Source organism: Scyliorhinus canicula, chromosome 4, assembly GCF_902713615.1.
Source record: "Scyliorhinus canicula chromosome 4, sScyCan1.1, whole genome shotgun sequence".
Lineage (NCBI taxonomy): Eukaryota > Metazoa > Chordata > Chondrichthyes > Carcharhiniformes > Scyliorhinidae > Scyliorhinus > Scyliorhinus canicula.
In genome coordinates, this window is record NC_052149.1 from 145,294,802 (window position 1) to 145,309,210 (window position 14,409).

Consider the following 14,409-nt stretch of genomic DNA (forward strand, 5'->3'; position numbering starts at 1 on the left):
TGTCCCCAGTCTTGGAGCTAGACTTGTGCGGGAGTCCAGACCTAACAGAGGGGAACAATCTGCAGCGAATATCAAATGGAATGACCTGGGTTTTGCATGCTGTTGGTTTCCAGTTTTACCATTTCTGAAATTGATCGCATTAGCAAGACTGGACATTTAAAATTCCAACCATCCTTGGGGGCCAGAACAACATGGGATACCGTTTACCGAGTTGTCATTATTCTTCAGCTGTTCAGATCTACATTGGTTGATGTATGTCCCCTATCGTCCACCAATTCCAATGTATCCACTGGATGTGTGTGTGATTTGAGTCCTGTGTCACACCCAGTGGGACAGCTGCCCAGTCAGTTTACGAACTTTACAATCTTAGACTGCCATGGTGTATTTAAATGAGACTACCAGTTCCTGTTGAATTCTGAGATGAGACTCTTATTTTGACAATTCAGATAATGAACGTCTTAATTTATTGCTGCACGTTTAATGAATCAGCATTATATACCTCTGTAACATTAAATCTATCTGTCCAGATCACCATTGTGACTTTCCCCTTTATTGCATGAGTTACATTGTAAGTGCAGCAATGAATTGAAGTTTTCATTGAAGGAATTGAAGGCAGCATGGTAGCATAGTGGTTAGCACTGTGGCTTCACAGTGCCAGGGTCCCAGGTTCGATTTCCCCGCTGGGGCACCGTCTGTGCGGAGTCTGCAAGTTCTCCCCGTGTCTGCGTGGGTTCCTCCAGGTGCTCCGGTTTCCTCCCACAGTCCAAAGACGTGCAGGTTAGGTGGATTGGCTATGCTAAATTGCGTCTTAGTGTCCAAAAAGGTTAGGATGGGTTTTTGGGTTAGGGGGATAGGGTGGAAGTGAGGGCTTAAGTGGGTCAGTGCAGACTTGATGGACCGAATGGCCTTCTTCTGCACTATTTGTTCTATGTTCTAATTGTCAAAATACGAAGTTTAGTACCACCCACCCACAATCATTTCACTGATCTACTCTCAAGTTGTTCTGTGCTGGTCAAGGTGAGGGAAGTCTGTGCACAGGAATGGACAAATTATAGAAATATAGAATGTTTCCAGCACAGGAGGAGGCCATTCAGCCCACTGTGTCTGTGCCAGCTCTTTGCAAAAGCAACTCAGGTGGTTCCACTCTGCCACCTTTTCCCTGTCGCCCTGTATTTGTTTTTTTCTCCTCAGATACTGTGCAATTCTCTTTTGAAATCCATGATTGAATCTGCCCCCCCCACCACATTCTCAGGCAGTGCATTCCGGAGACTAACCACTGACTACATAATAAAAGGCTTTCCCTCATGTCAACTTTGGCACTTTTACCAATCACCTTAATTAATGTTCGCTAGTTCTTGACTCTTTTGCCATTGGGAGCAACGCCTCCCAATCTGTCCAGACCCGTCATAATTTTGAAAACCTCCAACAAATCTCCTCTCAACATTCCTTCTCGAATTTCTCCAAGCTATCCCCATAACTGATGTCCCTCATTCCTGGAAACATTTGTGTAAACCTTTGCATTCGCACCCTTCCTAAAGTGTGGTGCCCAGAATTTGACACTTACCAGAGTTGAGGCCGAAGCTGCATTTTATCAAAATTCATCAACATCTTGCTTTTGTACTTTTGTTTGCACTTTCTCAAGTGCAGGACTCTAAGGAACATGTGTAGGAGATGTAATGGAGCTAAGACTTCACACTATATTTTCATCCTCTACATATATATCATCGCGGTTAATTCCTAAAAAAATAAAAACTGGACCTTTTAACACGACTGATGTCATGTCCTGTTGTGACTTTCTAACAATAGGAGCTGATCTGGCAGTATCGAATAAATTTCTGTCTCATTAACTCTGAATAAATGCTAATGAATCCTGTGGGCCACAGAGACCAAATTCAAAGGGAATCATATAAAGGTCATCTAAGATAGGCCTGGCTACTGGAGTCCACAAGTCTGCTACAACAAAGAACCCTGCAACCTTCTTTTCAAACTCTTATTGGTTGGAACATCAGCAGTCTCAGGAACCCTGACAAAGGAATATCCATCCATTGGCAAAACTAAAGTCACATGCCACCACCCCCTGCCCCTCTCAATTCACCTCTGCAGTCCTATCCCATCGTGGAAGTCAACCTATAGGAAAAGTGAATTACCCAGCATCGGTTTTTCAACCTGCCCATCTCTGTGAAGGAATACATCATTTTTTGCCCTAGAATTCTTTCTTTCTCTCTCCCTCATTATTGTATGAATGCACAGGGCGATACCCCATCCTGCATTTTGAGTATGTGAATAAACACACTCTCTGAGCTCACTCTATCTCAAGGTTGCTGTGGGGTTATTAATAGAAATTGGATCACAACAAACTGGGTGGCAGGGAAATATGCCACTGCTTATAAAGGGGGAAATCAAAATCAAACCACCTTTCTGTTCATGGATGGGTGGTGAGAGGAGAAGTCAGGGCTGTTTAAATGAAACCCCCTCCTGTTTGTAACAGAGGGGCAGCATGAACAATTACAGCAGCAAGCATAACTTGCATTACACAGACTGTTCAATGGCGATAAAAGCTCTTGTGAGAAAAAAGAACTAAATAAATGGATAAATGTGGTATTTTATGAGAGCTAACAGAGGTGACCAAAATAATTGGTTGAAAAGATGGGGTTTGAGAAGCTTTAAGAAGTGGTGGGGCTTAGGAAAGGAGGTGTAGGGCCCAGTCAACTGATGGATGTGATGGATTAAGAAGTGATGGGCAAAGAGAGGTGGTTATGCGGAAAACCACAGGATGAAGCATACGATGTTACAAGAAAGTTAGAGCGATAGGACAGGCTGTGGCTGTTCGACAGGTAGATCGGTGAGTGGGACAGTGTGGGACAGAATGATAGCATCTGGGTTTTGTACAAATTGCAGTTTATGGAGAGTGGAGCATGTCAGATCAGAAAGGAGGACTTTACGGAATGTGAAAGTGGAGAAGACCAAAACCAAGATGAAGGTGTTGACAACAGTGATAATAGAGATAGAGGTGGTATTGGGTGATCTTTCAAAGTAGAAGTAGGCAGACTTGGCCTCAAATGTGGATTCTGAATATCCTAATATGTCAGTCAAGGATTTTGCTTGTTCTGCTCTAGCTTAAACAAATTAGATTTAGCCTTCATTGGCGACTCGGGGCTTTTCACAGTAACTTCATTGAAGCCTACTCATGACAATAAGCGATTTTCATTTAATTTCATTTCACATTCAAGTCTCCAATCGAAGGCTTGACATTGTAAAGATTCAGTGGGGGTAAGGTGCAGTGTGGGACGTGGACCACCCCTGAGGGATGGATAAGTTGTCGACTTCAGTGCAGTCGGGTGAAGAGTGACATTAAGTCTGAGTTGTAAATTTGCTCTTTTTGCTGCAGGAAGGAATGGGAAACAAAAACTTGCCTTTGTCAGGAGCCCCCAAAACATCATGCTACCCGAATGGAAAGTAGGGTCAATTGATTTATACAGGACAGGAGATTTTTCACCACTGCAATACCTCCTTATGAAGGATATCGATGTACAATCCTAGTGAGAATGGTGGAATTGAACAATCACAGGGGGCTGAGTTAATGGTCAACACAGCTGCAAAGTTTAGTAAACAGACTGCACCCAGGAAACACCTGATGCAATGTTGGGAACATGTCTGCCTTTGAATTGGAAAATAATACGGCATGTTTATTACCACAACAAAGAAAACACATTCAAAGACACTTCTCCTGACCTTTGGAATAGAACTTTCGGGGCGCTTTTTGATTCTCATATGTGTTTTTCTTTTTCCCTTTTGCTTAAGGTAGCTCTTTAGCATTTCAAACATTTTTCATTTTCTCTTGAGCTTATTTGTGAATATGCAGGGTTACATGTTGCTATAACAACACAACATCATTAGCAAAGAAATGGTTACGACCCCAAAATACATGTGAAGGCTCTTCTAAGCAGATTCTCATCCGTTCTGTTCTGTTTGAGGATTGCAGAGCATGGGCGTACGGTGACAGGTCTTCTACATATCCTTTTCTCCTTTTATCAATGGGAAAAGCCGCCAGCCATGAGAATCTTTCATGGGTGAGACCTGACATAAGAAGAGCAGGCTCAAATCTTATAACTGAGTAGCGATACACATGATCCTTGCTTTTCTCCTAATTTCTCTTTCATTGCGATGTCTATCATGTTCACACACAAATATTATGGAGTTACCTTGGTGAAAAAGTGAAAACAGGTATTAAGTGGCTGCTATGCTATTAAGACATGTCTGTTTGAATGGCTCATTTGCGTACACAATCGTGACCCTAATTGCTGATTATCATGATTTGAATTTGCCTGGAGGTGCTCATAGAGACACCTGCAGAAACAAAGATATTAACATATGAAGTAGGAGCAGGGATAGACCACTCAGTCCCTTGAACCTTTCCTGCCATTCATTAAAAGCATAGCTGATCTGATTGTAACCTCCTGCCTACCCCTAATAACCTTTCATGCCTTGTTTATCAAGAATCTATCTAGCTCAGACTTAAAAATATCCAAAGTCTCTGCTTTCACTGTCTTTTGAGGAAGAGAGTTGCAGAGACTCATGGCCTTCTGAGATAAAATATTTATCCTCACATCTGTCTTAAATGGGTGACCCTTTTTTAAAACAGTTCTGGATTTACCCACAAAAGGAAACATCCTCTTCACATCTACACCCTGTAAATACCACTCTGGATCTTAAAGGTTTCAGTCAAGTCACCTCTGACTCTTCTAAACTCCAATAGACATAAGACTAGTCTGTCCAACCTTTCCTTATAAGACAACATGCCCATTGCCGGCATTAGTATAGTAAACCTTCTCTGAACCACATCAAATGTATTTACATCCTTCCTTAAATCAGGAGTTCAATACTGGACGCAATGCTCCACATGTGGTCTCACGAGTGTTCTGTATAATGGAAGCATTGAATTAGAACCATAGAATTACCAAAGTGCAGAGGAGGCTATTCTGTCCATCAAGTCTGCACCGACCTTCTGAAAGAGCACTCTACCTAGACCTAGACCCAATCCCAACCCTATCCCCATAACCCTTTGGATACAAAAAGGCAATTGTTTTAGCATGGCCAATCCACCTAACTTGCACATCTCTGAGCTGTGGGAGAAAACTGAAGCACCCGGAGGAAACTCATGCAGACACAGGGAGAACGTGCAAACTCCACACAGGTAGTCACCCAAGGCTGGAATTGAACCCAGGTCCCTGGAGGCGTGATAACCTTCCTACTTCTGTATTTAATTCCCTTTGCAACAAACAATAACATTCTATTTGATTTCGTAATTACTTGCTCTACCTTTTATGGTGCATGCGCGAGGACACCCAGATCCATCTCAGAGCTCAGCAGTCTCTCACTATTTAGATTAAACTCTTCTCTTTTATTCTTCCTGCAAAAATGGACAGTTTCACATTTTCCCACATTATACACCTCTTGCCAGACTTTTGCCCAATCACTTAACTTGTCTATATCCCTTTGTAGTCTCCTTATATTCACTTCACAATTTACTTTCCTTTTTTTCCTTTATTCGTTCATGGGATGTGGGCGAAGCTGTTGGCAGCAATTATTGCCCAATCCTGAGGGCATTGAAAATCAACCACATTGCTGTGGATCTGCAGCCACATGTAGGTCAGACCAGGTAAGGACAGCAGACTTCCTTACCTAAAGGATATTATCGAACCAGAGGGCTTTTACGACAATCGGAGATAGTTTCAAGTTCATCATTCAACTTTTAATTCCAGATTTTTTATTGGATTCAAATTTCACCATCTGATATGGCGGGATTCATACCCGGGTCCCCAGAGCATGACTTTGGGTCTCTGGATTACTAGTCCAGCGACAATACCACTTAACCACTGCCTCCCCATGATTCCTACCTATCTTTGTGCCATCAGCAAATTTCACAACTATCTTTAGTCCTTTCATCCAAGTCATTTGTATAAATTGTAAAACGTTTAGGCCCAGCACTGAAACCTGTGGCCCACTACTGGTCCAATCCCGTCAACTGGGAAAATATGCATTAATGCCAAATCTCTGTTTCCTGTTAGCCAGCCAATCTTCTATCCATGCCAATATGTTACACCCTACACCATGAGATTTTATTTTGCACAATAACCACAGCACTTTATCAAATGCCTTCATGAAATCTAAGTACTCTACATCCACCTTCTATCCATAGCATATGTGACTCCTTCACAGAACTCCAATAAATTGGTTAAACATCATTTCCCTTTCACAAAACCATGTTGACTCTCCCTGATTGCCTTGAATATTTCTAAGTGCCCTGCCATAACATTTTTAATGATAGCTTCTAACATTTTCTCCATGACACATCTTAAGCTAACTGGCCTGTAGTTTCCTGTTTTCTGTCTCCTACCCTTTTAGAATATAGCAGTTGCTATTTTCCAATCTCATGAAACCTTCCTCGAGTCAAGTGAATTTTGACAATTAAAACCAATGCATCAAGTATCTCACCAATCATTTATTTTAAGACCTAGAATGAGGTCCATCAGGACCCAGGGACTTGTCAGCCCGCATCTCCAACAAGTAAGTACCAGTTACCTGGTGATTGCAGTTTTAGTGAGTTCCTCCCTTCCATCCAAATCCTGATTTACAGCATTTTTTGGGATGTTGCTTGGATCCTCTATAATGAGGACCAATATAAAATACCTATTCAATTCACCCATCTCTTTATTTTCCATTATCAATATACCAGACTCACTCTCCATTGGAGCAATGCTCAGTTTGTTAACTCTTTTCTTATTTAAATATTTATAGAAACTCACACTAACTTTTTATATTTCTAGCTGGCTTTCTGTTGTGCTCCATAATGTTTCCCTCCTTAATTATCTTTTAGTCTTTCTTTGTTGTTTTTTTATATTCTGTCCAAGCTTCTGACCTGCTACCCATCCTTGCACAGTTTGATTCTATCTGTAAACGTTTTTTGGATTTCAGAGAGTATGAGCCTGTTTCACTTGGTCAACAGATTTACTCTGGCAATCTTCCCACTTCCAACATTGATGCTGATTCAACAGTTGGTACTGGGATGCCAAAATTGTAGACAAATGGGCAAAAACAGCCATAATAGTTAACCATCCCTAAAAAGGAATTAAACTCCATCACATTCCTTGGTGCTGGCACTGCTTTTCCCTGAGTGGATGTAAACCTCTTGCATCGACTTTGAAACCTAAATATGTGACCTTCCTGGTACTTACACAGAAGTTCCTGGAAAACCACGTCTGCGATGCTAAATATCTCCAGCCAATGTAGCCACATACTGGCCCCAGCTCTCAGCCAACTGCACCCCATGATGCTTAGTCTCTATCCTTTTACTACAATTAAGGGTAACAGGGCAGACTGGTGTTGATAAGATATTGGTGTTAGCATTGTACCCATTATCTTCAGAAGCTCGCCAATATAGATGGCTAAAGTAGCCATTGTACTGCTAAGGCTAATGGGTTGCAGCCCTCCTTGTAGATACTTATATGTCTGTTCTCCTACCTCCGTGGGAGCAGCACCTGTATCAACTTTCATATTTAATGGACAGCCATTAACAATGAGGACAATTTTGATGTGGGGTGCCTTGCTTAACTTCATCTTATTGGGCTTATGGACTTCTCTTCTGGATCTTTCACAAGCTTATTCACCGGAGTCGCCAATTGTTTGGGGGGGAACTAAGCGTAGTCTGTCTGACTGCATCTGGCTTGTATATGGCCTTTTCTATTACATCTGAAACAAATGAACTCTTTACATCCATTTGTCTTGGGGATGATCTCTTCTAGATGCTGTGACTGATGGTCACTCTTTCTTTTCTCAGGCTTTGCTGCACCCTCACTACGGTTACTTTGAGAGGCTGCCATTTCCCGTTGTAACTGATTTACCTCCCTCTGCGTGCGTTTCAGTTCAAAAGGGCTTTGTTTAGTGCTTTCAGTTGCTTGAGCCAATTCAACTGCTTTATCTAAAATATTCTGTTTTCTGCCAGCACCTTCTTCTGAATATATGGGTTATTGATACCGCAAACCAAACGGTCACATAACATATCACTGAGAGACAGACCGAATTCGCAATGTTCAGCCATGTGCTGATGCCTGACTACAAAAGCGGAAACGGTTTCTTCAGGACCCTAAATGGCTGAATGGAATTTATTGTGCTGCATTATACTGGAGGGTCAGTGATTGTCGTGATCTCTCACTAGTTGCACTCGTTGATCAAAAGATTTGATGAGCAGAGCCTCATGTTAGGCTTCTCACAAGGTTATATATCGGTGGGCCTCAAACTGTGAGTAATACAACCTTTTGCTTGTCTTCCACTGTGATTTCATTGGCAGCAATAAAGTATTGAAGCCTTTCCACATATTGGCCCCAACTTTCACTCTCCAAATCAAATGGATCAATTTTCCTGATTAGAGGTATTGCTATTCGACTGTGGCTGATTTTTTACCTTTTCGCAGGACACCAAAAGGCCATTCTTCCCCCTTCCAAAGGTTGATGACTTTTCCTTTCGACTGGTCTGATTTATTCTTGCAGCCAATGTTGTAGCGTGAGGTAAAATGACGAGGCAGTGTTAATTCACAACGGTGATTTATTAACAAAGGAAGAACTTTATATTTACAGATCAACACAAGTCTAACACAGGACTAGTTCTCCTGAATCGACCTGGCTTACTCTGAAGATCTCTCACTACTCAGGACTGCGCCCTGGCACGCGTTAGGACCAGGTTTGTGCGCTCTGTCCCCATCGGATCCAAGTGGGTCACATGACCAGCGACAGATCGCCCTTTGAAGGGGCCACGCTATCACAGTTTTGAAGATTTATTCAGTAGGCCTGTTGGATTGCAACAATTGGAAAATATGTTGCCACATTTAACTTGTAATAGGGATTCAGAAAATATTAGAAACTGTAACCTATTGATCGGTGTCACATAAGAAGTATTGGTAATATGTCAGACTGTTCTGAATTGGGTTCCATCTGCTTTGAAAATTCTGAGCCATCCCATTGAATCACCTTGCTACGTCCTTTAATTATATCCATATCCATGTTTACTCATGCATGTTTATATAAAACACTGGAAAACTGAGCAAGTTCTAAAAATATTCATTAGGTTTGAATGATCTACTCCAAACTGGAAAGAGCAAGTCCAAGGTGGTCATGAGGTAGAAATCAGAGTGCGTAGGAACAAGCAGCCATTTGATGAAACCAAAATGTAAGAGTACAAGAAAGAACTCTTATGATTATTATTAGCACATCATTGAATATGTTATAAAACACTTTATAATCAATGGATTAGCTCTGCAGTGTAGTCATTGTTGTTATGTTACAGCAGCCAATTTGCACACAGCAAAGTTTTCGAAGTGCCAATCAAATAAAAGCCCAAATAATTTGTCTCAGTCGAGGCAACATCTTCCCTCTCAGATTAACCCAACAAATCCCACGTTGGGTCTTCTGCTGTCCCGTGTCAACTAACATAACTAAAATGACAGAATATCTGGCTAGCTACCACATTACATGAGGGATCTTACTGTGCGCACATTGGCGGGGACCGTGTCTCCTAAATTAAAACAATGCCTGTATTAAAATTGTGCTTCATTTGCTGTTTGATAAATACACACAGAAGTGATTTGTTTATTTTTGTGTGCATCTGAAGCTGATCTTCTATTTTGGAAGAGGGTGACTGGAGCCTACTGCCTCACGAAATTTGGTTCTGAGCAACAATTAAGTGTTAAATCTGCATCAGTCTGTTCCAGCACCTCCAGGCAACATCTTACTGTAATCATCAGCAATTCGGACAAATTGCAAGCTTAATCTCAGACTTTTAAATTGGTACATCTGATGAACACAGCACACAATCCACCTCTGTTTACATTCTTTCACCAACGTGATCCCTACCATCCTTGGAAAAATACATTAAAATAAATTCTTGTTTGTCTCAAGTGGATGTTTAAGATCCCATGACTTTACTCAAAGAAGTGCAGAGAGGTCTCTCAAACACATACAAGGAAGGAATAAAAATAATCTGCATTTGGTAAATTTAAATGATCAAATCTGGCAGGATGTCCCAGAATGTTCAGTGTCTCACCAGATGTAGTTACCACCCCTATGATATTGTCAAGTGTCACTGTCTGAGCTGTTGGCTGTAAGATTGTTTAACAGCATCTCTACAACTTCTCACTGTCTTCCCACTCCTCCTCTGCTTGGACCAGCTCCATTTCGTGGGTATCTAAAAAAAGGACAAGAGCTGGTTTGGGGCGAGGATACAGGAGAGGAGAAAGTAAGAAGAGGGTACTTTTCAATTGGAAGAGATCACAGGATGATGGAGAAGTGGGAAGAGAGAAGGATCATCATTAATTGCTTCAGCCCCAACACAGACCATAGCTTCAGTGATACCCTTTCCCATGATGCCCAGCATTGTCACTTCCATATGGGTAAACCATATAGGTGATCTTGTCCTCCTCCAGTTATTTGCTGCTCCCAGAGTCTGTGAATTCTACAGTGAGTAACCCACCTCCTGATTCCCCAAAGTCTGTCCATTATCCACAAGACACAAGTCAAGAGTATGATGGAATAGTCCCCATTTTCCTGGATGAGTGCAGCGCCAACAACACTCAAGAAGCTTGACATCATCCAGGACAACGCAACTCGCTTTATTGGCATTGCTTTAATGAACTCCAGCAACTTCCCTACTATCGATGTGGCTCACTGGTCTATAGCTCCCTGTTTTCTTTCTACCTCCCTTTTTGAATAACGGGGTTACATTCGCTACCCTCCAATCTATAAGAACCATTCCAGAGTCCAAAGAATTTTGGAAAATGACTACCAATGGATCTACTATTTCTAGGGCCACTTCTTTAAGTACTCTGGATTGAAGATTATCAGGTTCTGGAGATTTGTAATTTGTCAATCCCATTAATTTCCCCAAAACCATTTCTTTATTAATACAAATTTCCTTCAGCTCCTCATGAAAACTTGTGTTTCTCAGAACTTCGGGTGTATAATTTATGTTTTCCTTTGTGAAGCCTGAAGCAAAGTACAAATTTAGTTCCTCAGCTATTTTTTTGTTCCCTATTTTTTAGAAATTTTTACAGTCAGTTTTTATGTGCCCCGCTAGTTTACTTCAAATTGTATTTTCCCCTTCTTAATCAATCCCTTGGTCTGCCTTTGCTGAATTTTCAACTGTTCCCAATCCTTAGGTCTGTTGCTTTTACTTGCTCATTTGTATGTTTCTTCTTTGAATCTAATGCTATCTCTAATTTCCCTTCTAAGCTATGGTTTGGCCACAGTTGCCTTTTGGTGTTTGTGCCAAATAGGAATAAACAACATTTGGAGTTCACCTATTTGCTCCTTGAATGCCTGCCCGCTGTCCTTCCTTTCAGTAATGTTTCCCAGTTTGTCATAGCCAGCTCATGCCTCATACCATCATAGTTATCTTTATTGAGGTTCAGGACAGGAAAACTTTGAGAGTTGTTAAAAGTCAGCGGCTCTCCAAATTTTCCTGTCCCTCTGCAACTATGCCTACCGATGTCAGGGCTGGAAAATCCGTCCCACAATATTGAACATGGAAGAGTTCCAATTATTTGGATGGGAGAGGGTGGTAGGTGATAATCGACAAGAGGTTCTTTGCCATGTTTGAACTGATACCATGAGACATGGGCGGCAGGGTGGCACAGTGGTTAGCACTGCTGCCTCACAGCTCCAAGGACCTGGGTTTGATTCCCCCCTTGGGTGACTGTCCGTGTGGAGTTTGCACGTTCTCCCCGTGCCTGTTCGGGTTTCCTCCGGGTGCTCAGGTTTCCAGGTCCAGGGGGCCAGTCCAAAGATGTGTAAGGTTAAATTGGCCATGATTAATGTGTGGGGTTGCAGGGATAGGGCAGGGGAGTGGGCCTAGAGTGCCCTTTTGGAGGCAGCCATGGCACCGCTTGGAGCAGGAAGACACCTAGTCTCGGTGACGGTGCAGGTCACTGCAGCACTAAATTGTTTTATTCGTTCATGGGAGGTGGGCGTCACTGGCTGGGCCAGCATTTATTGTCCATTCATGAGGGCATTTAAGAATGAACCACATTGCTGTGTGTGGTGAATGTATTCACCATAATGCATGCATGATACTGTAACCTGTGACGTATGACCTGGAAGTGGTGATATGAACTGCTTCCAGGTACTGCATTGTAACCCCGGTAAGGCTCCGCTTCTGGCTTCACCCTCACCAGGGCCATATATAGGCCGGCAGCCTGTGGGCGGCATTCATCTGTACTACTGACTCTGGCTAGGCAAGTTCATGACTAATAAAGCCTACTGTTCACTTGCTCTCTCTGCCTCACAGTGAATTGAAGGTATATCAATTTATTAGTCATTGACAGCACTATGAAAGCCGCTCTAAAGCCGGACAAGCTCGAACTCGATGCACGCGCGTCCGAAGCCAAAGAAATATTTGAACATTGGCTCCGGTGCTTCGAGACCTACCTCGACTCCTCCACAACGCCTCCCTCAGAGACTCTCAAGCTGCGAATCCTCCATGCTCGGGTGAGCCATCGAATCTCAGTAATGATCGAAAAAGTGGCCACGTACAAGGCGGCGGTCGCAACTCTCAAGGCACACTTCGTGAAGCTCGTAAATGAGGTGTTTGCCCGACACCTCCTCACTACTCACTGTCAACGCGCCAGAGAATCACTGGACGAGTATCTCGAAACCCTGACCCTACTCACGAGGAACTGCAGCTATCCAGATGTGACGGCGGAGGAACACATGAACTCACAGATCCGGGACACCTACGTGGCGGGGGTCCGCTCGAACTATATCAGGCAGCACCTGCTGGAAAACGGGATCTCTGACCTGTGGGACACTGGAAAGCTAGCGACCTCGCTAGAGATGGCCTACCAGAACCTCAGTGCATTCCCCGCGGGCCTGGCGAATCCCTCGTGGACACCCTCGTCGCGGCCCCGTCGGACCCGACTACGTCGCAGGCCTGTGCCGCGCGTCTGCCAGCCCAGCCCGGGGAACCGCAGTGCTACTTCTGCGACCAGGGCCAACACCCCCGGCAGCGCTGTCCAGCCCGCACAGCGACATGTAGCGATTGTGGGAAAAAGGGGCACTTCGCTAGAGTCTGTCTGGCCGGCCTAAGGCCCAGAAATCGAAAACGCACCAGGCCCAACCCATGGACTCGCAGCCCACAGACCCCGCAATGCGGCTGCGTGCCTGTCCGGAACGCCCCCGTCAGATTTGTCATCAACAGCGTGCGACTCGTGGAGGCCTTCATCTTGGTCACCGGCCCCAACACCGACCGACACGTGCGACTCATGAGGCCGCCATCTTGTGACTCCACCGACCACACAGACTTCCCGCAGCTGGGCGCAGTCACACTCGACCAGTCGCAGCCAAAACAGCTGAAGAACTCCATGATGGTCGTCAGGGTCAACGGGCACGAGACCCCCTGTCTTTTCGACTCCGGGAGCACAGAGAGCTTTGTCCACCCTGACACGGTAAGGCGCTGCTCCCTCCACACCTACCCAGCCTCCCAAACAATCTCCCTTGCCGCCGGGTCCCATTCGGTTCAGATCCGGGGGGTACTGTATCGCCAATCTCGCAATGCAGGGCGCAGAGTATGCTCGTTTTAAGCTCTACGTCCTCCCCCACCTCTGCGCCTCCCTACTGCTCGGATTGGACTTTCAATGTGACCACCGAAGCCTGACCCTACAGTTCGGCGGACCCTTACCCCACCTCACGGTGTGCAGCCTCGCGACCCTCAAGATCTCCCCCCTTTCACTCTTTGCGAATCTCACCCCTGACTGTAAGCCCATCGCCACCAGGAGCAGGCGGTACAGTTCGACAGACAAGACATTTATCAAGTCGGCGGTCCAGCGACTGTTGAGTGAAAGGATCATCGAGGCCAGCAACAGCCCCTGGAGAGCGCAAATGGTGGTCGTCTGGACCGGGGAAAAGAATTGGATGGTTGTGGACTGCAGCCAGACAATAAACCGATTCACGCAACTCGATGCGTACCCCCACCCCCGCATAGCGGAGATGGTCAACCAGATCGCGCACTACCGTGTGTTCTTAACCGTTGATCTGAAGTCGGCCTACCACCAGGTCTCAATCCGCCCGGACGAGCGCCACTACACTGCTTTTGAGGCAGCCGGCCGGCTCTTCCACTTCCTCAGAGTCCCCTTCAGTGTCACTAACGGAGTCTCGATCTTTCAGAGAACGATGGACCGAATGGTGGACCAGTACGGTTTGCGGGCTACATACCCGTGCTTGGACAATGTGACCATCTGCGGCCATGACCAGCAGTACCATGACGCCAACCTCCAGAGGTTCCTCCAGGCCGCCCAATCCCTCAATCTCACATACAACAAAGAAAATGCGTCTTCCATACTACCCGACTAGCCATTCTCGGCTATTT